At 45.7% G+C, this 26741-nt stretch overlaps 1 pseudogene; it reads right to left on the reverse strand.

Annotated features, from left to right (window-relative positions):
- Window positions 1–18394: 18394 nt before the first annotated feature.
- Window positions 18395–18969, reverse strand: LOC136464951 (uncharacterized; annotated as a pseudogene).
- Window positions 18970–26741: the final 7772 nt, after the last annotated feature.

Below are 26741 nucleotides of genomic sequence, written 5' to 3' on the forward strand. Positions count from 1 at the left end.
ATGATAATTAATTAATGGTCTATAATTATCAGATAAAAGTGTTTGTGAATATCATCTTAATATTTGATTACATAGTCAATAATTAAATTGTAGAGATGCGTGCAAAATATAAATTAAATATTCAGTGCGAATTACTGATACAACGTCTGCATAATGATTACATAGTTAACAATAATCTAACTATCTTTAGGTGCATCAACAATGAGGGCCTCATTGTGATCAATTCGTACGTAAGCAGGTTCGTCACCCTCTTGAAGGATAGGTAGGGGTATGTTCGCCCTGAATGGAGGCATTTCCTGATAGCCTACGTAGTCTTCTTCGTCCGTCACTTCATTGACACCGACAATCTTCCTTTTCCCTTCTAGGACTACTTTTAGCCTTTCTTTTGTCTTGTTGTCCCTTGCATAGAGGACTTACATAACATCTCTTGCAAGGATGAAGGGGTCGTCTCTGTATGCGGTCTTAGTGAGATCGACGGTAGTGAACCCTTCGCTGTCAGTGTTGATTTCCTCGAGCCAGACCCACTGGCAGCAAAAAAGAGCTGCCTTCAACGGACCGTAGTCTAGCTCCTATATCTCCTCTATGAAACCATAGTATGTCACCTGCACGTTGCCGTTTTCATCATGAGCATCAAAACGAACACCACAATTTTGGTACGTGCTCTTTCCATCTTGCTTTTTTATGTAAAATGTGAATCCATTGATCTCATACCCTTGGTACTTAAGATATGTACTCGAAGAGCCCTTGGCTAAGGCATCCAGTTGATTACCCAACTTTATTCCAAGCAAGCGACATCGCAACCAGCTGACAAATTCCTCCTTATGTTTTTTATCCAGCCAAGCCTGTGACCTGCTCGGATACAGAGTTTGCAGCGATTGCCTATGCTCGTCAATGTATGGCATCACACCCTCAGCTTGCTGAAGAACAGCGAACTATGCCTGTTTGAAAGAAACAGGGTCGTCTACTGTAACAGATTTCTCCCCGATCATTCTTTTGCCATGTAGTCTTCCCTCGTGACGAGATTCTAGAACTCCGACCCTTTTGATGTCCAGATAATATGTGTAGAACTCAATAGCCTCCTCCGTTGACCATCCTTCAACCATGCCCCCTTCTGGCCTGAATCTGTTCCTAACATACCTCCTGAAAACTTTCATTATTCTTTTGAAAGGGAACATCTAATGCAGGTACATTGGGCCAAGGGCTCTAATTTGGTCAACAAGATGAATGAATAGATGCAATGAGATATCAAAGTAAGTCGGCGGGAAATGCATCTCAAGCCTAACGAGAGTTTCGGCTATGTCCCGCTACAACTACTCTAGCGTGGACACATCAATGATTTTTTGAGATCGCATTAAAGAACGAGCAAAGTTTTATGATTGGGGCATGGACCTTTGGGGGAGGATACCACGCAGGGCAACAGGGAGCAGCTGAGTCATAATGACATGATAGTCATGGGCCTTCATAGGGACATAGTTGAACTTGAGTTCTCTCATGTTCACTAGCCTCTTCGGGGTCGCACAGTAGCCCATTGGGACTTTGAGTTCATTAAAGAAAGAAAGAAGTGCACGCTTTTCTTCCTTCTTTAATGTCCATGACGCAACCGGAAGTTCGAACTGACCATTCTCTAGCTCCACGGGATGCAGCTCCTTCCTGATTCCCAAGTGTTGCAAGTCCAGGCATGTGGCTAGTGAATCCTTCGATGTCTCCTCGGTGTCCATCAAGGTGTTAAGAGTATTAGAGCATACGTTTTTAGTGATGTACATAGGATCAAGACAGTGGCGTACACTAAAAAATGGCCAATAAGGTAGTTTCCAAAAAACCATTTTTTTTCTTCCAGATGCTCCCATCAGGCGCTGCTACTGCATTGTCCCCCTTTCTAAGGACAACCTCTAGTTTGTTGAGTTCTTGAAGTATCGCAGGCCCGTCTCGATATTTTGGAGCTAAGCGTTTCTCAATAGTACCGTTGAAATCTTTTTTGTTCCTGCGGTAAGGGTGATCCTTAGGTAGGAACCTACGGTGTCCCATATAAACTATCTTTGAGTTATTTGGTAGATTTACCGCATCGGTGTCGTCCAAGCACTCGACACATCCAGTATAGCCTTTTGTCTTCTCTCCGGACAACGAACCTCGACCTGGCAGGTCGGTGATTGTAGCGATAAGTACTCCCTTGATCGTGACATGTTCCTTTTTGTACTCATCCCAAACATCCAGCACACCCTTTTCAAACATCTCCACTAGTTTATCGATCACTGGTTCTAGAAACACATCGATGTCATTCCTAGGTTGTCTTGGCCCTTAGATCAGTAGTGGCATCTAGATGTACGACCGCTTCATACAGACCCAAGGTGAAAGGTTGTATATACAGAGCGTCACTGACCAGGTGCTATGATTGTTTCTAACCTGGTTGAAAGGATTCATCCTATCTGTGCTCAAAGCAAACCAAAGGTGCCTTATCTCTCCACCGATGTCCTTATAGAACATAGTATTAACAATCGTCCAGTCATGCCCATCGGTGGGGTGCCTTATCATTGTATCTTTCTTACGCTCTTCGCCATGCCAGCGCAACAACTTGGCTGACTTTGCACATGCAAACAACCTATGCACCCGGGGAGCTATAGGGAAATACCAAACGACCTTTACGGGACCTCCTCTGGTCTTGGTACCCTCATTTGACGGCCCTTCCTTGTACCGTGGAGCTTCACACTTGGGGCACTTATCCAAGTCTTTGTATTTTTCTCCATGGTACAATATGTAATCATTGGAACACGCGTGGATTTTTTTAACCTCGAGGCCGATGGGGCAGATCATTTGCTTGGCCAAGTATGTCTTTTCTGGCAACTCGTTTTTTTCTAGGAGCATTTTCCTTATTATACCTAACAACTGATCGAAGCCTTTATCGCTCAATTCGTTTGTCGATTTGAACTCTAACAGCATGATGTTGGTTTCCAGTTTACTCATTGGACAATTCCTATACAATGGTATTTTGTCATCTTGTCTTATTTTCTCTAGCTTTCTCAGCTGTCTTTCACTAAGACATCCGATCTCTACATTACGTAGCAGCTGAGAAATGCCATCGTTATCCTCGGTGTTGTCAGCTATCGTGTTCCTAAACACATTATTAACTGTGGCCATAGGTTTCGTGTTGACACCGGGTTCCTCGTCAGCATCGTAGATGGCTACGTCAGGCATGTCCACATCATCATCTTTTCCCTGCATAACATTCACACCAATCTCGTCATGCATAGTCCATATCGTATAGTTTGGCATGAACTCCCTGGTAATCAAGTGCGATCGTATAGACTCAATTTAATGAAAGTTCCTATAATTCTTGCAATCTTTACATGGACAGAAGACATGATTCCCATTCCCAGCATGGGCTTTGGCATCGGTGATAAACTGGCTGACGTCATGCATGCACCGCTTGTCCGTTCAGGACAGATGCATCCACTCTCGATCCATCTCTGCACAAAAAAAGTACTAAGACAGTAATTACAAAGAATTAATAAGAAATCGAGTTTCATGAACAACAATTGTAGCTCAAAAGTACCATTTTTTGAAAATATTATTGTACACTAATTATTAAAAAATTGAAATTGGTAGCCCCGGCCCTATAAATTGAAAATCGTAGTAAAAAATAATTATTGCACAATATTAAAGAACAACTATTTTACTCTACTTATAAGAACTAATTATAGCATCACATACTAACAATGATGATATTGACCTCCATGGAATAATTAGCTAGGAATTTAAATGTGTTCATAGACACCAACCTTTTGGATGATGGATTTACCATAATTTGAGCCTTGCACAAATGTTCAATTGGAAAAATGCTCTCTAGAATGGAGAAAGAACTAGAATGAGAATCAAATAATGTAGCCATCAAAACGAAACTAATTAAACAACAAAATCAAAGGAGTGGATGTTTGTTACTAACCTTAAAGCAAAAAGATCAAGCCATTCTTCAAAATCCAAGCACTAGCTTCATGGTGAAAAGCAGCCGCAATAATGGAGGGAAGGGTCCAAACACGCGCCTCTGTTCTCGGGATGGAAGAGAGGAGGAAGGATAGGACGACTGCAGCCTTTTTGTGTTGTAGGCTTATCACCGTCGGTTCTTGGCTAGAACCGATAGTAATAGAGCCCAATCACTATTGGCTCTTGGCTTAAACCGGCAGTGATGAGTGGCCGCCAAAACACTGCCGGTTCAAGCCATAAACCGACAGTGATGTGGTCCTTCACTGCCGGTTTTAGCCCAAGCCCCAATCATTTTTTTTCATTTTCAAGCTCATAATCGGCACTGAAGGTACATCACTGCCGGTTCTCATAAATCCGATAATGATGATACCAGTAGTGATGTGCAAATATGACGTAATGTAGTGTGTATATATATATATATATATATATATATATATATATATATATATATATATAATATGCATGCATGGGACACCCCGTTTTGAATACGAGCCCCGCCAATGTTTTCGCCATTGATACGATGTCGTCGTGTGTTGTTCCGGTGCACGCAGCACGCGTACAATGCCATGCAGATGCACGACCCTCGCATGTCGCTCGAAATAGTTGACTAGACTGGTCGTGCGCCAACTTTTATTTCGATCCCCCAACCCCAAGTAAATTAGAAGCGCGTGTCTCCGGCCGGCCGGCCTGATTCAATTCAATCTCTTGCATCGCATGTGGTGTGGTAGAGCACGCATTTATGTCCAAGAAGCTCTCGGCAAGAACAGCGGGTGTTGTCCAACCTTGGCAGCTTCTCGATCTCGTCCCGTTCTTGTTGGAGTGCGCGTGCTTATATATGTAGGACGATGCGACATGTCTGCTCCTAGACAGCTCGACTGCCTACTTAAACGGGCATATATCGATCGACTTGCCAAAGTAGTGTTAATACGTGGAAAACTGTATTAGCAAAAGGTGGGTTGTGATGCATGCCTTTAATTTCAAGGCATTCCAGGCTTGTCGTTACTCTCTCCGTTGTACAGAATAGATTTTGATTCCTAATTTTTATGTTCTATAGCTGCTAGTACAGTAGTATTTTTATGTTTTGTATTGCTGTCTTTGTTGCTGCTGGTCTGTTGTAAAACTTTCGGGTTTCGGAGGATCCATCGGGTTTTGGATCCACGGGTTTGGTTTTAGGGATAGATTTCCATCCGAATCGGTGTTCGGAGCGGATTCAGGTTTTGACTTTGGGTTTCAGTTTTGGGTCTCAATTCGAACCCACCCTGTTGCCATCCTTAGGGCCTAGCCTACAGATAGGAGGCCTAAATCGAACGGGGTATCTTGATTACTTAGAGGACAAGGCCTATCCTATTAGATTTTTTAACAAACTAGGAAACGTGCCTGTAGACGGATTATGACTCTATTTGTAACCCTACCCCTGGATTATATAAGGAGTGTAGGGTAGAGAGCCCCCTGCTAATTGGTCATCCCATGATCATCCCATCAAATCCCACATAGATCGAGCTCATCCTCTAGATAGCTCCGCCTATAGACGAATTGTTGTGATCCCCTACTCGCAAGTCGCAACCGGCCCCGAGCGCACAGAGCATAGGCAATAAAAATCATCATCCACACTTGGCGTAGGGCCCCCTTATTTGAACCAATATAAATCTTTATCCCATGTGCTACCCTCTCTAATCTACTACCGTGATACATAAAATACCAGTCGTGGGTAAAAAATGAACCTAGCTTTTCCTTATTTTTTGTTTTTTACCTTGATTTTTTTTGTAAATAGTTTTCTCTGTCTCTTTGATTATAATTTTCCTATCTCTATTTATCTCTACTACATTTATCGATTTGCACGGACTCTATATAGCTATTATCGATAGATTCTTTGACTATCGTCATCTTCGTGTTCTCTTCTTTTTTTTGCACTTCTGTCCTGTGGTCATGCAATTTTGTACTGTGGTTAAATCAACATGGCTTATTTTTCTCTAGGTAAGCTTCATTCCTTGATAAAACTACTATCTAAGTATTTTACAAATTGTTCAGTTCCTTGGCCCTCTTAAGAATTTAAATCTTTTATTATCTTTTATCTTCTCTTGTAAATTCAAAGTCACATTTTTTATCTTAAATCGTCGTCGATTTATCATAATCCTGCTCATGTCATTGGCACAAGCAACCATTAGCCGGCCTCATCCTCATACCAACATCCATAGGCACCTCAAACCTTTTGAACCATCCTACTATGTAACCACCACTATAATGCCAGAGTTGCTAATCTCAAGCATGCTACCCCATGCCACTCTACCTTGATATCGGTCATGCTGTGGTTTTCTACATGTGACCAACTTCTCAAAGAGAAACCACTTAATAAACAGCTTGCCAGTATCTCACGCAAAAGCCTTGGAGAGAATCAATTGTCCCTTTGCATATAATATATATCAAAAGCTTGTATGTTTTTTTAATCTCGGTCGTCAACACGTATTTGTCCATTTTCCCCACGTCGACGTCAGTGGTGATGCTAAGACTATTCAGGAACACAAGGATCGAAGAAGCGAGCCGTTAAGCTTAAGGCTAAGGTGAGAGGACACGTCCAGAAGGCGATGTGTATGAACACAGCAGGAGAAAGAGGGGCGAATGGATTGGAAGGGGTTTTATGATTCTTCATGTCCCTGTGCATGAAAGATTTTTATACGTGTGGCTCAAATATTGATGAACGCGAGGAGGGAATAAAAACCATCAGCTCAACTGTATTGCACGTGCTTGTCCATCTGGACTGGACTCCAGCAGCCAGCAGCCTGTCGAGGCAACAAATCGTGGCCGTTCGTAACAGCTCTGATAGGTCGCTTTCGCCTTTACGCCCTGCATGCGGTCAGGTCAAAGAAAAGCCGGTTGCTTTTCTAGAATCTTTTCCTATCGGCCTGCATGCCCCCTATCCTTCTGCCTCTGCACTTCTACTCTCTCTATCAAACTTCCGTCTTCTTCGATCGACTCCTTTTGGGTTCAGTGATGCTCATAGTCATAGGAGCATGCGTGTTTGTATGGTAGACGGTATGTCGTGGTCGAGCATTATGCCTGTATATGCAACATTGGCTAACTAAACACCAGCATTGATGATTGGAAGTTGATGACTAGTGTAGAATACTTTAAGATAGTACTGCATATTCGTATGAACGCCAGAGACCAAAATGTAACAGCACCTTGAACTGCTCAAAGATATACATACTCATAATTCAGCAGCCAGTTCAGATGGAATCTCGCCTATTTCGTACGTGGTTAACTAGTACTAGTATACAGTAGTACACCCTCCATCCTAAAAAAAAAAAATACAATTCTCACTTGCTAAAGAATCAATCAATTTCAATTTTAACCACCTCTATATGAAAAATATTATTATTTCATATATCAAATAAGTATTATTAGATTATTATTGTATATAGAAATTTATTTGGAGACATAAATATTGATAATTTTTTCTATATATGTCAACTTAAGAAAGTTTGACCAATCTCAAATCTAGAAATGAATTTTCTTTTAGAACAGGGGTAGTAATAATTGATTCATGCGATGTCCTCTGCTCCTCTGCAATAACCAATCGATGGGATTTGTTAGGTAACAGTACGGTACTGTAAGAAGACAGCAGTAAAGGTGTCTTAGCTCGTCAGCACACTGACTTTATCCGATATAAGTGAAGTTTAGTTTGTTGATGCCTTGCATTGATGGCCATTTCAGTTTTCGAATTTTTTCTAAACTAGTAGTTTTTTTTAGGAAGTCAGGAGGGAAGGCCCCACCTATTTTTAATTAAGCTAAGGTGGGAAGAAATTAAAAGAGGAGAACAATAGAAAGAGAGAGGAAAACGGGAAGAGAAGAAAAAGAATTCAAAACTAGAGGACAAGAAAATAAAAGGAGGAGATGCATTGGAAATGGAAAAGAATTAACGAAGAAGCCCCTGCTACCCCTCCCCTCTCCTCCCTCCCCGTCGTGCCGCCACCGGAGCAAGCCGCCGGCAGGGCCGTGCGAGCCGGGATGGCGGTGGCGGGCTCCTCCTCTCAATTGGCGGCCTGGCGTGGGATGTGGCGGCCCGACGGGGTGTCACCTAGCTCAAGTCGCATGGGGCCCGGTAGGGCCGCCTGGCCACGGCTACGGCGCCGCCAGCGCCGGCTAGAAGCCCGATTAGGCGCAGGGTGGTGGCGGCGGCAGATTTCTCCTCTTCTTCCCCTCTGTCGTCCCCTTCCTCCTCGCATGGCAACGGCGGCCTGGGTTACTCCCAGGCCTGGGCGGACGAATTTGGTGCCCTGGCAATTGTGGAGCCGGCGGCGATGGCGGCTTGGGGCACCGGGTTCTAGGCCCTTGCGGCCAAATCCAGAGCCTCATGGGCTGGGGGCGGCGCCCACGGTGGTGGGGCACACGCGCCCGGTGGCGGCTGGCGATGGCTAGCAGCATCGGCTGCGTGTACCAGAGCTGGCGACAATGGCCGGCAATGGCTTCGCGTGCGACAGTGTGACGCGCACGGCAAGGTAGAGCCCGGTTTCGTGTGCCTAGCCGGAGGGGGTGGCTGCAAAAGCAGCTTTGCGGCTACTGCGTGTAGCCGGTGCGTCGATGCCTTGAAAGGGTTTCTGTGGGATGGCAGGGTAGCGACGACAGCGGTGACAGGAAGCTAGGGTTCGGTGTCTTGGTTTGACGTTGTGCTGGGGGACACCACGGGCGAAAGCCTTGGCGACGGTGACGCCTGTGGGTGTCACTTTCCCTGTTGAGGGCATCGTGTTCCCCAGCACCGTCTTCCAAGGGTGAAAGCCTGGTCCATCTTGGGCGAGCGACAGTGGCGTTGCCGATGTCATGCCCTTCCTGAAGGCGTCGCTGTTGGAATTTGTCTCAACCACGATGTCGCCTTCGGACGATGCTCTTCGCTTCTCGGCGCCCGGTCCACGAATGGAGAGGGACTTTGCAGCATGAAGTCGGACCCGGTGCGAGCAAGCTTGGACCTGACCTGGCGCAAGCAGCATTGGCCATGGCGCAACTGTGTGGCCCCAGGGGTTGAAGGAAGGAGTTGCGAAACTGACACCTAGGTCCCACTTGAACAGATGTCTAACAGACTATATTTCATCTTTATCCCTCAGCCAAACAACTAGCAGGGACCATCCTATTCCAAAATGCTAGAATGGATCCATCTCGTCCTTCTCATTTTAAAACAAAAGACAACCACAGAGTAAGAGCAAGAGTTCATGGAACAGAAGACGAGGACGGGGATGGTTCTCCATTTCCATCCCCGCAAACCTGATGGGGACTAGTTTTCCCGTTTCAATTCCCATGTGAATTAGATTAGTCTCATCTTCGTCCCGTAACAGAGAATTATCTCCATGAGGAATTAGAGATTGGGACCTTGCCATCTCTAGCCGAGTGCCAACACCCAACAGAGCATGGCTAGTGGCTGTCGACGCGCCGTCGAGGCCGAGGCAGAATCATCAAGCTAGCAGGCCACCACGCAAGTACACGTCCGCAGTAGCAGTAGCGACTGGGCGTGTCCGGCCACTGTTGCTAGTTGGAACAAAGGCCCTCATTAGTGCGTGCCAACAATTGTATAAAGTTTTCCAAATGGGCCAAGCCCACTGGGCCGACACGAGCACGGTACGAATTGGCCCGGTACGAAAACGGCCTGGCCCGGCAGCTACCGTGCCCGTGCCAAGCACGGCACGGCCCCGTGCCCGTGCCTAGGCCGTGATGCTAGCACGATGGCACGGCACGGGCATGGCCCGCTTCAACGGCCGGCACGGGGGCGGCACGGCCTCAAGCCGTTGGATGGAGCCCCCCCGCCTGCTGACCGTTGGATCTAGGGGTCGGGTGGGACGGCTTTATAAGCCAGCCGCCGCTCCTGGCTCCCCACCTTTCCAAACCCTAGCTCATTCCATCCCCATTCCAGTCGCATGGCTGCATCGAGCTCTCCCATCGACTGAAACCCTAGCCGCTCTCCTCTCTTCTTCCCGCCATCCGGTGGCTGGTTAAGGCGGCGGTTGCTGGCATGGGCACACGGCACGGCCTTCTACACCACTCTTCCTTCTCCCTAATCGTCGATGTAGCTTTCTCGTCGAGATCCACCACCGTTCGTCTTCGTCTCTGTCTTGTGGCTCTCATCGACCTCGCTGGAGTCCAGCATCATTAGGGCTTCGCTCTGATGCGTTGAGGTACCAGGGTGTCGGGTCTCCGTGATGTCGTCGTCGCCGTTGTCTCTGGTGCTCCGTCAAGAGAGGTGAGCCATAACCCTAGATCTGTTCATTTTTGTTCTTCTTGATTTCTTCATGATCTTCTATTAACCCTAGGTGTTCTTGTTGTTCTTGGTTTTGGTAGGCGTTGGCATTGAGGGACCGGAGGCCGGCGATGACGAGATGTCGGACGAGCAGGAGGACATCGGTCTCTCCATGACCATCAACGACGAGCTACACCTCTACAGGATGACCGGAGACGACGAGGACGATGTTGCTGGGGATGGCGAGGAGCTCTTCAGCCATCGTGTTGCCGAGGAACTCTACGGCCGTACTGCTGCTGACCCACTTCTCGTCGATGGCACTGATGCCCCCAACACCGGCGACGCCGTCCAGGACGACGCCGCTGCTGATGACGGCTCCAGCAGCAAGCCTAACCGTCCTTCTACCTCAGTATGCTAGGAAGATTTCGAGAAGCTCACCAAGAAGGTAAATGGTAAGGTTGTCAGGTATGGCGCTCGGTGTCTTCACTGCTGTAAGGAGTATTCTGCGTACTCTAGATTTGGGACTGGCCACCTTCTTCGTCATCAAGACTCTTGCCCTAAGAAGCGTGAGAAATGTCGCATGGCTCAGTCCCACATTACTTTCAATAAGGATGGTACTATGCGTAATTGGGAGTATTTGGCTGAGGTTGCTCGTGTTCAGCTTGTTCGTTTGCTTGCTAGGTTAGATCTTCCCCTCCGTCTTGGGGAAACTGAGGCCTAGGAAGATTACATAAAAACTGCTCATAACCCTAGGTACACAACTGTTTCTAAGCAAACTACAGCTAGAGATCTTTTTAAGTACTTCAATGAAAAGCGTGATCGTTTGATTGATGATTTGAAGAGTAATGCCATTTCATCTGTTGCTATTACCTCTGATATCTGGTCTGGAAATGCAAAAGAAGATTATTTGAGTGTTGTTGGTCATTACATTAATACTGATTGGCAACTTGAAAAAAGGGTGCTTGGCTTAAGGCTTATTGATGCATCACATAATGCTGATAACATTGATGAACGTGTTAGTAATGTGCTTAATGATTATGGTATATTGAAGAAGGTTTTTTCTGTTACTTTGGACAATGCCTCTGCTAATACTAAAGCTATGGATAAACTGAAACCTGTACTTAGAGAGTATCTGGGTGCTGATTTGTTTTTGCATCAACACTGTGCTTGTCATATCATAAACCTTATTGTTAAAGAGGCTCTGGTTGCTGTTAGTCCTATGCTTGATGCTTTCAGAACTGCTATATCATTCATTAACTCTTCTAACTAGAGAGTTGCTGCATATAAGAGCTATTGCATGACATCTGGTATTAGACCTAGGAAGTTTAGATTGGACATGGAGGTTAGGTGGAACTCTACCTACCTGATGCTTAGGCATTTGCTACCACACAAGAAAACTTTCCATACTTTCATTGAGTCTAATTATCCTATAAAAAGAGGTGACCCCTTTCTTTTGACTCATGAGCATTGGGCTATGGCAACTAAAATACTGGAATTCCTTGAACTGTTTTATGACTCAACAGTTGCTTTGTCTGGTGTGTATTATCCTACTGCTCCACTTATGGTTCATCATATTGTTAAGATTGCTATACACCTGCATAGGTATCAAAATGATGAGCATATTAGAACTGTTGTCCAACCTATGATTGATAAGTACAATAAATATTGGAGAACCATACCTGAACTTTACTGCATTGCATTTATCTTGGATCCAAGAGCTAAAATTAAAGGTTTTAACAAAGTTCTTAGGAAGTTAAATTTGCTTACTGATGCTGATTATTCTAATAAGATGGTGGAAACTAGAACTCTTCTTTTTAAACTGTATCATAAGTATGATTATTTGTATGGCTCTGTTAGGGCGAAAAGGCCTGACCCTCCAAGCCTATCTGGTAAGAAAAGAACAGCTTGGGCTGAGATATATGATGATGATGATGGCGGTGGTTTGCTTTGGAGCTGGCTGTTCTTCTCTTCCTCCTAATCTTGATATGTCCAGGACTATTCCTGCTACTGCTTTGTTACATGCAGCAAGTTCATCTAACACTGGTTCTGAACTTTCAGCTTATCTGGACTGTGACACAGTTAGCCAGATGGATGATGACTTCAACATCTTGAGCTGGTGGCATCAGCATAAACTAACATATCCAGTTCTTTCTACTCTTGCTAGAGATGTTTTCAGTGTGCCTGTTTCTACCATTTCTTCTGAAGCTACTTTTAGTACCACTGGTAGGATCATTGAAGACCGGCGGCGGAGGCTGAACCCTGAAACTGTGGAGGCACTCACATGCATCAAGGACTGGGAAGCTGCAGAGACAAGGCTACAGCATATGGTGGAGGATAAGGAGCTCGAGGAGGCATTTGAACAACTTTATCTTGATTAGTCATTTATGTAATGGTTCTGTAATCTTAAGACTCAGATGCTTTGGACCTTTAGTTGTGGATGTAATGAACAATTGAACTTATGGAGCTGGTTGTACTCTTTTTCTCTGTCTAGGGTTTCTCACAAGGATGGGTTTTACCTAGACAGGTTTTTAATGAGCCAGCCATTGCACAGCTCCTTTAATTTGGTATTTTGTTATCTCTGTCTTGTGTTTTCTTCTTTGTGACTTCAGATTCATCAGATTTCAAGTTTGTTTTTGAACTGTTCTTTTGATTCTGATCTGTTGAAGTGGTGATGTGGTTTTAGTGCCAAGGCACGGCACTAGTCCGCTGGGCTGCCGTGCCCTGTGGCACGACACGACACTATCTGAGGGCTTTAGTGCCGTGCCTGGGCCAGAGTCTGGGCACGGTGGCACTACACGGCAAGGCACGGCAGTGACACCGTGCCTGATAGTGCCGTGCCTGATAGTGCTATTGCCGTGTAGTGCAAGTGCCGCCCGTTTGGAAAACTATACAATTGTATGATGTCGAGGGCTAGCCCACCCGGCACTGTAGAGCAACCTAATGATTGCCGAATTGGCAAATAGGCCTATTGCTGAAAAGAGGACGGCCGACAGCGCGCGCCACTGCTAGAGCTGGAGCTGGACGCTTGATCGAGAGCGCCTGTTTTTGTAGGCCTACATGCGCAGGATTGGGCCCTGCACGACGGGATGCAAGGGCTTATTCGAAAGCCCAAAAAGACAGCGAGGTTGTTGGTAGTTGTTGCTCAAGAAATGTGGTGCTGTTCTGAGTACTTCTTCTGTTGGTCGTTGGTTTTGCTACTCACCTGCCTTTTCGAGCATGACATCTTGGTCAAACACGGAGCAGGTTGTTTCCAGAATCCAAGATCCTCTTCTTGGCTGTCCAACCATTTCCGTAAGAAACTGGTCCAGATGTCCGATGTATCAAGCTGTCGCATGCATGCACACGAGATCCCGAAAGGTTCTCGCTTCGGGTCGGATCTTCCATGGATTCATTAACTGGGCCTTGTTTAGATTGTAAGTTTTTTCACTCTCTTTTCATCACATTAAATCTTTGGACACATGTATGAAGTATTAAATGTAGATAAAAAAAATAACTAATTACACAGTTTGATTGTAAATTACGAAACGAATCTTTTGAGCCTAGTTAGGCCATAATAGGACAATAATTGTCAAATACAAACAAAAATGCTACAGTACCAAATACTGATTCCTAACCTCAATCAAATAGGGCCCTGTTCATACTTTTTTTTCTCTCGACATTACTCACGCCGCAAGTAAACTTCTGACGACTGCATCGACACTTGACAGCACGATAGAGATGCAGATAGACAGTCCACTGCTGCGTCAGTCTTCTTCAACAAGACGGGCTACATACGCAGACGGCTGCACTGACAGCAGCGGAGAAATGGAAATGGAAACGCACGTGATGCCGATTGCCGAACGATCCAAGGTGCTGCTCTCCGTTTCAGTTTGACGATCACTGCGTCAATCTTCTCAACAACTTCAGAAGAACTGAGTGTATACCAGCTTAATTAATTATGGTAAGACCAGTAATCAGCAAAGAAATGGATGGAAACGCACGTGATGCAGATCCAAGGTGCTGCTGTTTGCCTTTGACGATAGATCACCGCGTCAATCTTCTCAACAACTTCACAAGAGCTGCATTTATACCAGCTTCATTACGGGAAGACCAGTAATTAATCTTGGTGTTGGTAAACCAAACAACTAAGCTTTGTTTGCATGTAGTCGGATTCGCATCAATCCACATGTGTTGGGATGGATTGGAGTTGAACTTGAACTAAATTTAATCCCAATCTATAACATATGTGGATTGAGATAAATCCGGCAATATCCGGCCTAAATCCATCTCTTCGTCGTGCTCATTATTGGTACCTCTTCCGTAGCACGTGTTGTTCCTGTTCATTGCCGATATAATACGCATGGGACTGTTCTTTGCTATGGATATATACATATACTAGTTGCCCCCCGCGCTTCGCTGCGGTATATGGGTATTAGGCAAGTAAAAAGTGGCGGAGGTTCATTCAGGTACACTGTGCTGGTTGGGATGACGCGTGTGCCCCTACACGTGCGGAGTGCCGAAACGGCGCAGACCATCCTCGGCTCGTCGTGCGCAGAGGTCGAGGTCGTGCGGCCGAGGGGGGTGCCGGCCGACGACGACCGTGAGTTCTTCGTTTTGGCCTGGTGCCTGCACCCTCAGTTCATCCCGGACGAGAAGATCATCTTCGTTCCGGAACCGCGCATTCCTAATCCAGTGGAAGGCGCGCTTGTGGAGCTGCCCGGCTTGCGCTACTTGGTGAGGATCAGGCTGGTCGCTTTCCAGGACTAGAACCTGCCGTCGCTGTCCCTGGCCGCTGTTGATCCGGGTCTCGGTGATGATGATGACGGCTCGCCGGATAGCAACATCAACAGGTATCACCCGGGCTTCGATGATGGCCCGCCACGAAGGTCCCCTACAGATTTCGACGATCCAACTGATGACGATGACGGCTCCGGCGACAGTAACTGCAATCGTTTTCACCCGGGCTTGGACTGTTGCCGTGGCGGTACGCCGCCGGGGTACGGCCGAGTCGTCTTCCCCGGTGTGGTCGGCCCATCCGAGTCGCTGGTCGGTGGGCCCACGGGAGCCTCTCTGAGGTCGTTGGTGGTGGGCTCGGTACCCTGCCCACTGTGGGGTGGCTGCCTCATGAGTGCTGGGCCCGGGAGCTATGGACGTGGCGCGTCTCGGGTGGGCTCACGCCGCGGGATCCCGGACGTCCCATCGGGGCGTGACACTGCCCCACCTGTCAACGTCGAAAGCTGCGAGACAACCTTTTCAGACCGGTGCCTGCCGCGCGCTGCACAGGACTTCGCCGCCCCGATGACTGAGGATGGGTTGGGGGCCCTGCCAATCCGTGTGGACCCGATGGAGTGGGAGGCGGAGTTGGGGACCCCTTGCCAGGCGAACCGCCGTTGCCTCGACCTGCGCTCTCCTGATCTGGACCCGCACCGCTCGGCACAGGGGAGTGGCCCGCATGCTTTGAAACCCTGCATCGATGCTAGTCCACGCCTGAGGGGGGAAAGGGTCCTTCTGTGGCCCATCCAGGACCTTGGGTCGATATTCTGCAGTCAGGATACCGGGACGGAAGGTGTGGAACCGACGATTCGGGAGCCCATGAATCTGGAGCTCGGCAGTCTGGGGTCGCCGTTGGGTTCGCCGGTCGCCACAACAATGGCCGCAGCGCTGGGATCGTCCAACGTCAAGGCGCGGGCGGACGCTACGCAAGGAATGACCGCTGCGGCGTGACTGGACGAAATTGTGGCTAGGGTCTGCATCCCCCTTGACTCGCCCATCATCAAGGCGGGGCCGAGGCTGCGGAAGTCACAGACGTCGGCAACCGTGCTATCTATCAGGAGGAGCAGTCGTCTTGCGGCCAAGCCGCGGGCGGCCAACGCCACGCTGCAAGCGCAGTCCGTCCTAATGCGGAAGCTCGGACTGGCGGTCAATGTCACGCCGGCGGATAAGGAGGCCTACGAGAAATATTTGGCGATCTTCGTAGAACCGCTGACACCGTCGAAGCTGGAGGCATTACAGATGCTTTTCGCGCCTGATTTTGATCCCGTGGCCATTAATCTCAACTTGGCCGAGTTGGAGGGGGACGCGCTGTAGTGGAGCCTGGGACCTTTGTCAGTCGCGCCCTTTGTTTCTCAATGATATCATACAACTGCGTTGTTTGGGATGTGTGCGGGTTGAATGGCCATGCCCGTCGCAATGTCGTTAGGGACCTAGCAAACACCAAGTTCTTTCACCACATGGCCGAGGGAGATGTGCTCGTCAATGAGGAGGATGTCATGGAATGCTGGATGCGCAAAAGAAAGCTCGTTGTCAAACCGGCGATGGCTGGAGACTGTGGAAGGAGAGGAACTCGTGCACTTTTGATGGAGTTTCTACTGACGCGGCTGGTCTGGCTGGCTCGATCTTGGGCGAGGCCGAGGAGTGGTGTTTGGCAGGATACAAGCTGCTTCTGTCCTTCCCGTCGCAAGCACAGTAGTATGTAAATCAAATTCGCTTGTTGCCCGTGGGCCGTTGTGCTTCGGTAATCGATGGATTACCAGGGCATTTATTTATAATTTCAAGTAAACTATCTTCTCCTGCTTAATGAAAACCGTGCCCGAGGCACGTTCGAAAAAAAAGTGCATTGAAATCTTGAAGTGGCACATTCTTTTTGTAGGGATGTGGAAATTTTCGAGTGACCAATGAAAGGTGTAGTTCAAAGAAAATTGAGAGAAAGCAGGACTTATTTTCCGGATACTATTGCATGCTACCTTTTCCGTATTGGAATTATCATATGATGAATCGATGAATTTGTCAGGATAACAGATTACGACAATACAATTTCCTGCACTAAAATAAACTGTCAAGAGAATGTGAAACAAAAATCTAATAACAGAACTATACAGACTCACAACCGGAAGTTAGCATATGGAATGAAAGTAAACTGCATAGAACATGATAGCTTGTAGAGGCCAAAATAATGAGGTCAATAGCAATTGCAGGCCAGAAGCACAACTCTTCATCGTAGAAGCCAAATAGGAAATACACACCGGCGCTACCGGAGACCGGCTCTTTGTCGAGTGCCAAGTGGTTTGCCGAGTGTTGTTTTTTAGGCACTCGGCAAAGACATCTTTGCCGAGTGTTTTTTTGACACTCGGCAAAGAAGCTCTTTGCCGAGTATTTTTTTTGACACTCGGCAAAGAAGCTTCTTTGCCGAGTGTTTTTTTTGACACTCGGCAAAGAAGTTCTTTGCCGAGTGTTTTTTTTACACTCGGCAAAGAAAATTTCAAAGCACATTTTGAAGCAGTAAATTAATTCAAATGAAAAAGTTTTCAACTATAAAGTTGTATAACTCATCAAGATGTACAATGTTTGTTTTGGTCTTTTCTTCATATGACAAAGTGAAAGTAAATTTGTTCACAAATCTAACATATCTCTCTTGTAGTTTATGAAACTACAAGAGAGATATATAAGATTTGTGAACAATGTTAGAACGACCATGTCGGATGAACAGATGACTAAACAACCAAAATAAACTTTGTATATCTCGAAAAGTTATGAAACTTTATAATTGGGTTAGAATCCTAGAACCTTGTAATTTAAGTGTTAGAATCCTAGAACCTTGTAGTTGGGTTTAAGTGTTGAACTGTGCTTGGTGCTGAGTCCTGTGCTACTGGTTTAAGTGTTGGCATTCCTCTTTGCCACAGGTCACTGGTTTAAGTGTTAGAATCCTGGAACCTTGTAGTAAGGAAGAAGACATCTTGGACCTACATCTGCCATAATGACTGAGTTAGCAGTAGCAATTGCTTTGATGTGAATCATCAGTTTTCTCCTAGGTTCCAGGATGAAAACACCAAGATCGGCTTTCCTCATGTGCTGATTATCTTGATCAGGGGCAATTGCTGTGTCGGTGTAGAGCTTAGTGTAACATCCATAATGCATTGTTACACTTGTTACATCTCTACATGTAAGACCTGTACCCATACATCAAAAATTTGATATGTAGTCTGTAACCAGCATTGACATTTATTCATTTTTTGTTAACAGTTACATCTAAAGCTGTTGAACACTGAAAAGATGAACACAAGCTTTGCTCAAACATGGCGACCACAGATCAAGTTAAGCTACCACAGATCAAGTTGAGCTCACTGGAAGCTAACCACAGATTTGTAACTTAATCAAAAGGTTTGGACCTCATCAGTACACAAAAGAAACAGGGAGCCATAGCTCCAACACAACCAACCCACACTTACATTAGCTGACTAACACACATTCTAGCTGTTCACTTCCACATGACAGCAACAACAAATGCACCAATCAGGACACCTACAAAGCCAAAAAAAACTAGCGATACAACTGAACAATCAAGCACAATTTGGCATTTCTTCGTGTCCAGCTTAGGCTTCGGCTCAGCAGGTTGGACCTTCGGTTTCCACAGATCAGCTACAACACTATCCACAGTTTGCTTCAACTCTTGCAATTCTTCCTTCAACTCGGCATAACAGTCAGCTGATGTCTCCTTACCAGTCTGCAACCGGATTTCCTTTGCTTCCAAGGCCTCAATCTGCAACTTAGAGCAGATGAAGCCACAGGTAGTATGATCACCCTGCACACAAAAAAGCATCAATCAGAGTAGCATCAAGAGACACAGTGAGGTCAACAATATCAAGAATCCTAACCTTAATGTTGTACGGGCACGTGAGAAACCACCGACCCTTTGTCGCCGGCTGCTTGCTCTAGATCCGGATCAAAGGAACATGGCAATAAGGGCACTCCCTTCTGCCGCTGCCTGTCGCGCTCGAGCCCGTTGAAGGTACCTTCATCGGGCTTCCAGTCCACTGCCCCGCCATGGCTTCAAAAGCTAGGCGTAGCCACGGAGCAGAGCCTACAGCCAAGAGATAGGGCCACGGGAGGACAGCTCGGGCGCGGACGCAGGCTCCAGGACGCCGGCGGCTAGGGTTAGGGTTCCCCCGCCGTCGCCGCGTCGGGAGGACGAGAGAGTGAGAGACAGAGTGAGCGCGAGGGGGAGAAGGGACCGAGAGATGGGGGGCCACGGGCGCAGCGCATGGCTCTTTCATCTTCGAACGGGGGCAAAATCGTCCATACAGAAAAGAGAACAGTGCACATACGACTGCCAGTGGGCCCAAGTAGCTGGAAAACGTAGAAAATGACGAAACTCAGTGAAACGATGAATTATAATGGTAGATCTCAAAATAGATAAATTTTAATGGTATATCTCAAAGTTCTGAGAATTATAATGATACCGACGCAAATAACCCTTCTGTGTACCACGGGGGCGGCGACGTTGAAAGAAGCATCCTGAAAGACAATCGGATCGGAGGAGAGAAAAGAAGGGAGGAAAGCACAAAGAGCTACAGGGTAACAGGTGCCAACTGCCGTACGTCTACACATGTATTGATTTTTATTTATTTATTTATTTATTATTTATAGATATAGATATATAGGGTCAAGCACATGACGACCAAGTAGAGATGTTTTCAATGGTTTTGCGTACTTGTAGGCTGAGATTAGTCACTACCTTGACCACGTGTGTGTGGTTTTGTAGTCTCTTATCTGAAGAACACAGACGCCGTGTAAACAGCTCAGCAACCTGCAAAAATCCAAATTACGAGTATCAGGTAACGGGCTAGCCCCATTCCTAAGTTACATCAACATATACATAAGCTCCCCTCGCACAAAAAAAAAAGGTTCCACGTTTCCTTTGAAATACTTTGAACAACGCATATTTCTATGGCTCGTTGCAGCCTGGCAGGTCAAATATCACTACTGCTGATTAATTAATTTTCATGCCAGTGAAAGAATGTTTTCTACCTTGATGACTATACCATCAAAATAATAAGCTCTCCTCGCACAAGAAAAACGTAATAAGTTCCACATTTTCTTTTGAGACACTTTGAATCACGTTATCACGCATAACCTTTTAATCTCGTTTCTCAAATATTGTGTAGGAGTATGTATTAATCTCCATGACGATGGATTAATCTTTATATACTATGACTAATTCAAGCACTCAACCATTTTGCTCCACATGCTTCCCTCTATCCAAAATTATAAGTCATTTCAACTTTTTTGAGAGTCAAAACATCTTAAGTTTGACCAAATTAATATAATAAAATAATACTATAACATTTATGATACCAAATAAGTAGGAGTATCATTAGATTGTTCCTTAATTATATTTCCATAGTATACCTATTTAATGTTATAAATCTTTATAATTTTGGTCACACTTGAAATGCTTTAACTCTCCAAAAAGTTAAAATAACTTGTAATTTGAAACGGAGCAGTATAAGAGAGCCCAACAAAGCCCAAATGATTCGGCCCAATTATACCCGCCGCATCGCTGTACGCTGTCCCAAACGACCGAAATTACAGGCCCGCCTAGCCCAACGCAGGCCTCTGTCGGCGGCGCCGCAGCGGCAGCCCGGCAGCGGGCGAGGCGACCTTGCCGCCGCTCCTCCTCCTCCACGCCCACCGCAACACCACACCCTCTCGCGCTCCCGTCGAAACCAAAACTGTCGCCGCCTGGCTCACCGCCGCCCACGCAGGGTCCGCCGCTCCGGCCGGGGGCAGTCCGCAAAACCGCTGATGCTTTCCTGGAATAATGGTTGCTAGAATGGCTGCCATGCCCTTGGTCACCATTAGTGATGTTGAAGTTGGTCGTTCTCTATTATGTCATCACCGCCTGCCCAGATTTGTGTTTAATGATGAAGGGGCTCATTGATCTTTGGCGCCTTCATCTTTTCTGTCTTGTCGGCAAACTCGGCATCACAACTGCAGATCCGTCCGTGTCGCGGAAACTGATATCTAGAGCTAATGGACAAACAGACGCGAACGTCGAGCATGGCTGTTTCTGGCATCTCTTACCTAGTATGATATGTAACATATGTTCATCTTCCAAGGTATGCAATCTTTCCTTATTGTTTAAGACAAAAGTCATATCGTTGGATGCTGAGCGCAGTAAGCATAGAATTTGCTGATGCCATTTTTGGATGTGCCATGGTGTAGCGTACTTATCTGTTGTAAGCTTCTGTGAATTTGGTCTTCTAACTCCTAGCCGGACTCACCATGATCCTTTTTGTTTTACATTGTTCCAATTACTAGAATTATGTAATTTAACTCTTTTTCAAAAGCATAAAAAAGTAATAGATTTTACTTAGGAGTCTTTCTTCTTCGATTTCCAACTACAGCACGAAGTTGAGCAAAGTCAATTGAGCAGTATGATGCATGCCAATGATGCTTTTATATTCAGGATGGTAGGCCATCTACAATCATTTGAGCGAGCATAATTACGTTTAGGCTTATATGATGCAACTTCTGTGTTCTGCTTATGCAAGGCTGTAGCTAGTGAACAAGCTACACCCTGAAGCTAATCTGATTAAGTGCAAGTAGATGAAGTACATGATGCTAATTATCTTTGTATATTTGTATTGTACCAGATACAATGTTTTTTTTTTTGAAAAGTCAAATATCTTCTGGTCATTCTATGCTTAAAAGGAAGTGGGGTGATTGTTGATTTTGATGTTTCAGGCTTTGACTACTCTCAAGAAAACACTTTTGAGATATAGAGCAAGTTATCTATATCCACTTGTCTTACATGGCAACGATGCTTGAAATGAGGCAGCTATCAGTACTTGACAACTAACACTTGTCATCAGTGTTTTAAATAGCGGGTTATAGGATTTAGTGGCAGCCATCTCTAGCCGCTAATAGCGGAGTTGTAGCCTGCTATTTCTCCTGCTGCGGTCGTAGTGCAGGCTGGCACCTCTATGGAGCTGTTATAGCACCACTATAGTGCAACTATAATTCTACTATTTAAAACACTGCTTGTCATGATAAGCTGTCTTCACATGGTTGTGTCACAGAATTCATTTTTTGAGCAAGCTCGGCAGGTCCTCTGCCATTGTAGGGGATGACAAAGTATTTACGGATGAAATCCCAAACTAGTGAGAAGAAAATTAATTGAAATAAATTTACTGTTTGAATAGAGTAAAAGTCCCAGGCTGGACAGATTGGGGCTCCAGCCATTGTTGCTGTCCGGCGACAGCAGGTATCACGTGTGGTTCATATGGGCTCTGCCTGAATTTTACCATATGCCTTCTGGATTAGCTGGATCAGTTGCTCGGCTGTGGTTGCTTTGTTGTCAAAGGCTCACTTCCATAGATCCCAGGCCATGTAGACAGTGAGTTGGATAGCATCAGTCCTCTGGTTCTGTCCTGTTACTTTGGTGATATGCTCCCACCAATTCATGATGCTGTTGCAGTTTTGCCTGAGGTTGAGAAGTGCGGCCTGAGACATCTTTGCCAGATCTCCTTGGCAAATCTACAGTTAATTATCATGTGAGCATGTGATTCCTCTCTTGTACGGCACAGCTGACAAATTGGATTTGCACTTCCTCCTCATTTTTGGATTCTGTCTGCCGTGGGTAGTTTTCATTGCAGTAGATGGGCTTTCCATACTTTGTTCCTATTGCAGTCAAGATGTGAACCTCGAAATTGTGTATTGTATGCAGAGGATGAACCGATGAAGCATACATGCCATGCCGCTGGCTGTGAACCACCACCTATAGTGTCTTCTTCTGCAGTTAGCTGGATGCCTGGATCTGTTGTATCCGTGTTCACAGTTCGACAAATTGCTGCAGTGCAATTTCAAATGAAATGTGTCTGAGGCCTCGCATCCAGCAATGTGCGTTGAGCACGACAACGACAGAGAGGTTTGTAGCAATCCAGGGCTATGTCCATGGGTGCACTACCTTGTAGCCAGTTGTCCTTCCAGAAATTTGTTTTCTGCCAGTCGCCGACTGTGATTTGAGTGCAGAGTTTTCATAGCTCCCGTTCACAGTTGCAGTGAGGTTTGGTGGCAAACTTGTCCAGGGTTTTGCCAGTTGTGTACATTTCTGTCATGGCCATCATAGGGTCACAGAATTCTTGACCAAATCATACAGAGATTGAAATCCGATTTCAGGCATTGCCACACCTTGTGCACCTTTGCAACTCATACTCAAAACCTTGCTTCTTTTCTGGTTTATTATGCATCTTTGCCTAGATGCTGTGGGAGGTAAAATAACCTTTGCTTGCATTCACAAGGGAAGAGATTATTTGAGTTGGTATTATTCCCTCTCCCCTTGCTCTTGGGAAAGCTACAGGAATTCTATGTGTGGTTATGTGAACTAACAAGAAGAGAATAAAAAGGGAACTTGGAGTTGCTGAACATGAGATTTGTTTGTCCTTGGAGCGCAGATTTATCAAATTTTAATGGCCCATGGTGGTTCATAGCCTGGTCTCCTACAACTACAAGTGTTGCATACTTAATGGATAGTGGATTCTTGAGGAAGAAAAACTTGAAAGATACCTGGTACCTGCTGATGACAGGTAATGTCAGTGGATTTCTGTACTAGGGCAGGGAAGATGGTGGTGGATTGCACCAGACTTGGCCTACTTGATTCTTATAAGACATTTGCCTGATGAGTTCTGTTGCATATGTACTGTTTGGTGTAAGCTAGAAACCAGAGTTAGATTGCTGAATTCGAACTGTTTAGCTTTGTAAAGTACGGGAGATCTGGTTGGTCTTGAGTTGAATTCAACTTTTAAAGTTGAGTCATACATAAGTTTTCATATTTGTAACTGCATGTAGGGCATGGATGGTCTATAAATGTTACATATGTTATATTCAAATTATAGAAATATATGCAGTACAACTGGGAATTACATTAAAACATGCAGTAGGTTCTTATATATATAAAAAAGGACATGCAGTAGGTGATTGTGCTACATACATCTGTCAGCTGAAGTTGTTGATCACTAAGTCAAAACTTATATCAGGACACTGTTGTATCCTCAAACTGTCCATAATAAACCACACAGCAGTTTGAGATGCATTTGCTCTTCTTTTTCTGGTAAGGCCTATTTTTGGCTTGTAATATTCACCAACTTATCTACTGACTTTTTCAAGTATGATATCTTGGTCAAAATCTACAAGTCATGCTATTTAAGGAGGTTTTAGGTACAGTTGGGTTCTGGTAAGTGGACGTGAGTAACATTCAGGTATTTGTTGTAACAACCCAGGCCAGACTAGTTTAAATCATCTTGCATTAGCAGTATAGTATTCCGAAAATAGATGATTATTTTTCAGTTTGCAAATTCTCTAATTGCTTCAAGCAAGATTTAAAATCAAAGAAGGTTTCCAACAAGTAAGATGTTGTCGATTGGCCAGGATAGAAGAATTAAATAAAAGGAGGAAATGTCCCAAGAAACAACCCCAAGTTTGGTTTACAATTTACATGTGACACAGGTTTAGTCTTCTTTTCAGTTTCATATATATTTATATTTTTTTAAGTTGAAATTTCTCAACAACCACAAAATAAGAATGGTCCCGTGATCAAACGCGAAGGTTCTAATTCCGCATGTGCTGAAATTACCGTTGTTTCATTAGTACAATGCAGTTTATTAGAAGAGAAGATCGGTGGTCTCGCGATGACGGTAGCAGTTTCACCATTCAACACAGGCATGAGGCATCCATTATGGATGTTGTGACTTGTGGCACATGTTTCATGTTTCCATACAGAAGATTTCGAACTCGAGAACTGGAAACTCAAGTTCACATAACCAAACTTTTGCAACTTGTCCATTCTTTCCATCACTTTTTTTTTTTCCAATTTTTCAATCTGTCAACATATGACGTCGTCACCAGATCATGATGAAAATGAACTGATCTGGGCTGTTTCTTTTACTCCATATACCAACTTCCTCAATCGTCAGCACAATTAACCTGGATGGGGATCATTGCCTTTTTCTAATTGGCGTTGAAATTTGAAAAACAATTTGAAAATCGTCTGGATCACTTGCTAAACGAAGATTTAACGAGTTGACCTTGAAAGAAAAACTATATCCTTCGATGATATCATTCTAGCCAATGCATGGTTGCCAGCTTCAACGAGGAGATCGCGTTAAGCGTAGCACGCAACTACATATGCTAATCAGCAAGTCACTGATTTAAGATAATCAGAGGGAGAGAGGTTTGGATGCGGTCAATATGACAAAGAAAGGCAGGAACATACAGTTGGGTAATGGGTTTGTTGACCTGGTGGTTTATCTTCACGGATTTGGAGCTCGTCGTCTTGAGGTTTGCCGAACAGTTATTTACTGCATTTGTATCTTTCACGGCAATCTTTTTATTTGCCTTTCTTTTTCTAAGAACCACTTGTGTTTGGTGGCGAAGCGTTTGTGGCCAGTGGGAGAGAAAGGCAAAATCTTTTGGATAAAGAAGTGAAGGCTGGAGGCTGAACTATATGGAACAGCTGAGATTGTGATGTCCTGAAACTCGAATGACAAACGAAATAATCCAAAATGGGTCACCCTGTCCATCATATGATCATATCCGACGATAAGTTTGACCCCGGATCTGCCGCCATGACAATTACGGAGCACGAAGGCACTGTCGATATCTCCGCTCGCTCCCTTTTGGCACCTACCGGCGGAGCACTGAATTGCCACAAGTTCAGTCTTGCGTTTCTTTCCAATCCCCTGAGTAAAACACCACGTGTCTGCGCTTTTGAAGAATGAACACAGAATAATAAAATGCTCAAAAAACACATCCTGCATGGCGCCCACTCTGCCTCTTGCCGTCGCGGCGGCTGACCAGAGACTTGGACAGTTGGACGCATGAGCACGCACCGGGCTCGGGCAACCCATTCTTGACGGAACCCCCCACCTGCATGGTCCGTGCCGTCTGGCCCCATGCAGCCATGCTGCAGGCCCCCGGCAAGCATGCAGCCACCTCCACCTACTGCGCAGAACAGAAATTTCTGGGTCTGAAAGCCCGCGACCTTTCATGTACCCAGGTCGACGTCAGCTCTTGCCCTGTTGCCGTTACCGTGCAGTGGGGGCGAGAGCTCGTGGCATGCCCGCGCATCCCTGCCTTGTTCGGGTGAAAAAACGTGAGCCTTTTATCCGTGTGTCATTACGAGCTATTAAAAAGTTTGAACGCACCCTGATGCTATGACGTTAAAGTTTTTTTATCTTTTACGTTATTTCGTCCACCTTCAGTTAGGTTTAGCCCTAATATGCGGACCCAACCAATGACGATGCTTAGAATACCCTTATTTCTCTAGCCGGTGGGGCCAAGCCGTAAACAACCTAGTCACCGTCTTCCTCCTCATCCTATCATCTTCCTCTACCTCGATCTTATCCAAAAACAGGCCTACGACGGTGGCTCGGTAGGCGTGGCCTACGCGAGTGTCGGGGACCTGATAGTGGGGTACCCAAAGAGAAGGAGCTAATAACCATCAAACGTTGATGCTTTCGAACAGATAAGAACACAACTACACTTCTTGTCCAACGACCGAAGGTTGGCTCCGCCTCGCCCGACCCCTAAGGGCTGGCTCCGCCTCGCCCGACCCCCGAGGGCTAGACTCCGCCTCGCCCGACGTCTGGGGACAGACTCCGCCTCGTCCGGCGTCTATGCGCTACTCCTTCATAACTACGCGTGCAGATAAGGCGGGGCACTCAAGTCAACTGCAATACCGAGGACCATACCCTGCACGCCTGCAGGAAAGTACCGTTAGGATATGACAAGA

Source organism: Miscanthus floridulus, chromosome 7 (genome assembly GCF_019320115.1).
Source record: "Miscanthus floridulus cultivar M001 chromosome 7, ASM1932011v1, whole genome shotgun sequence".
Lineage (NCBI taxonomy): Eukaryota > Viridiplantae > Streptophyta > Magnoliopsida > Poales > Poaceae > Miscanthus > Miscanthus floridulus.